Raw genomic sequence first — 2,385 nt, forward strand, 5'->3', positions numbered from 1 at the left:
TGGGGAAATACAGTTGAGAAAGATGTTGAATATACAAAAAAGGGATCATAAGTTTTCTAAGTTAACAGAATTGACCATACTCCTTCAGGCGTCAGTTACCTAATAGATGCAAGGGACACAACAGTAAACAAGCCAGACTCAACCCCTGGCCTTGTGGGGCATATATTCTAATGGCAAGAGACTAGAAATAAATGTGTAAATAAATAAGATGATTTTATCTGCTGTATAAAAAGTGATGTAGGGGCCCGGCCCACATGGCTCAGCGGTTGACCTATAAACTAGGAGGTCATGTGGTTCCCAGTGGGGGCACATGCCCGGGTTGTGGACTCGATCACCAGTGGGGGACGTGCAGGAGGCAGCTAATCAATTATTTTCACCATTGATGTTTCTATCTCTCCCTTCCTCTCTGAAATCAATAAAAATATTTTTTTTAAATATAAATAAACTAGAGGCCCGATGCACAAAGATTCGTGCAAGAATGGGAGTTCCTTCCCCTGGCTGCCGGCACCACTTTTGCTCCAGCCTGGAGCCGCCTTCCCGCCTTCCCGCCTTCTCGCCTTCAGCTGCTCAGAAGTTCTGAGCAGCTGGGACGGTGCGGAACACCTGCGTTGTTGCCATGGCAATGACGCAAGCATCCTGCCCCGGACCACTTGGCTCCTGCATATGCAAATTAACCCGCCATCTATGTTGAGCTAATTTGCATAATCACTCCTGATTGGCTGGTGGGTGTCACAAAGGTATGGTCAATTTGCATCTTTCTCTTTTATTCGTGTAGATAAAAAATGATATAGGGAGTAACTAGAAGAGAAAGTTACTGAACTTGTGTTCAGTCCCAAAAGTATGTTTTTGATTGTGGTAGCACACACATAACAAAAAATTTACCATCTTAACCATTTTTAAGTGTACAGTGCAGTATGTTGAGTATTTTTACATTGTGAACCAACATTCCAGAACATTTAATTCTTGCAAAATTGAAACTCTATAGCCATTAAACAATTACCTTTCTCCCCAGTCACTGGCAATCACCATCCTATTTTCTAGGAATGTGACTACTTTAGATACCTCATTAAGTGTGACTTTTTTTGTGACTAGCTTATTTCACTTAGCATAATGTCCTCAAGGCACTTCCATGTAGTAGCATGTGTCAGAATTTCATTCCTTTTTATGGCTGAATAATATTCCATTGTGTGTATATACCACATTTTAAGACAACAAATCTTTTTAGCATAAGTGCCCTAGTGATACTTTAGTATAACAATATACTTTAAAAGTAATTCATTTTTAATCTAAAATTAAAATTTATCTGAGCATCCTGTATTTCACCTGGCTACCCAAAATTAAAAACACAGACATGGTCAATAAGGGTTGCAATCTTTTTAAACTCTGACTCCTTTATCTAGGGTTAAATATCTACATGGCAGAGGCCTAAGGAAAGGAGCAGGGAAAACAGTTAAGAGCAAATTTTAAAAAGAAGAAAAATAAGATGTTAGCAAAAGTAAAGAGGATGGTTAACATGATGGAGATTCAGTCCTGGGCCTGCCTGGGCCCGTTTTCATACTGTAAAATAGGAAAACACTGATCTCCCAGAGTTGTTGGGATGTTAGATAACGGAGATGAAAGCATCTAGTGCCACGCTGATTTGACCTATTGCGCCTCTCCCCCATACTTTCAATGCTTTTTTGGATTTTAAAGAAATGGGTGGCTGGTGGCTGAAAACTCCCTTGGCCATCACCTCTCCTGCAAGACTTGCAAGGGCCTAATTAGAAACTTTTGTCCCCCAAATTCTACCCAGTCTGTTGGCAAAATTTACACCATTTGAGCTTCACTTTGTAGCTTATGGTTTTGAACCTGGTTAAAAATAAAACTGCATTAAAAAGTGTGTCTAGTTTGGTTCAGTGGATAAAGCATCCACCCGCGGGCTGCAGGATCCCGGGTTCCATTCCGGTCAAGGGCAGGTGCCTGGGTTGTAGACTCCATCACAGGCCCTGGTCAGGGCTCCTGCAGGAGGCAACCAAATCAATCTGGGACAAATAGATGTTTCTCTCTGTGTGTCTCTCCCCCTCCCTTCCATCCTCTCCAAAAACCAATGAAAAAATATCCTGGGATGAGGCTTAACAACAACAAAAAAGTGTAGCCCTCTATTACCAGTCCTTCGGGTTTGGTCTGGGAACAGGTTTGGACAGGCAGTTACATGAGTTATTGAGCAGGATCCCGACTCCAGAAAACCTCAGGCTCAGCTGGTTGGGTAGCCGGGAAGCTAGGCGGGAAGCGAAGCCTCGGCCAGACCCCGCCCCGACCAGAAGCTCCGCCCCATCGGGAGACCTGGCCTCCCGCGCCACCACCCCCACCCCCTTTTCCCGGCTCTACCTTCCTGGCCGGCTGTAG

This window comes from Myotis davidii, unplaced genomic scaffold, assembly GCF_000327345.1.
Source record: "Myotis davidii unplaced genomic scaffold, ASM32734v1 scaffold577, whole genome shotgun sequence".
NCBI classification, from domain to species: domain Eukaryota; kingdom Metazoa; phylum Chordata; class Mammalia; order Chiroptera; family Vespertilionidae; genus Myotis; species Myotis davidii.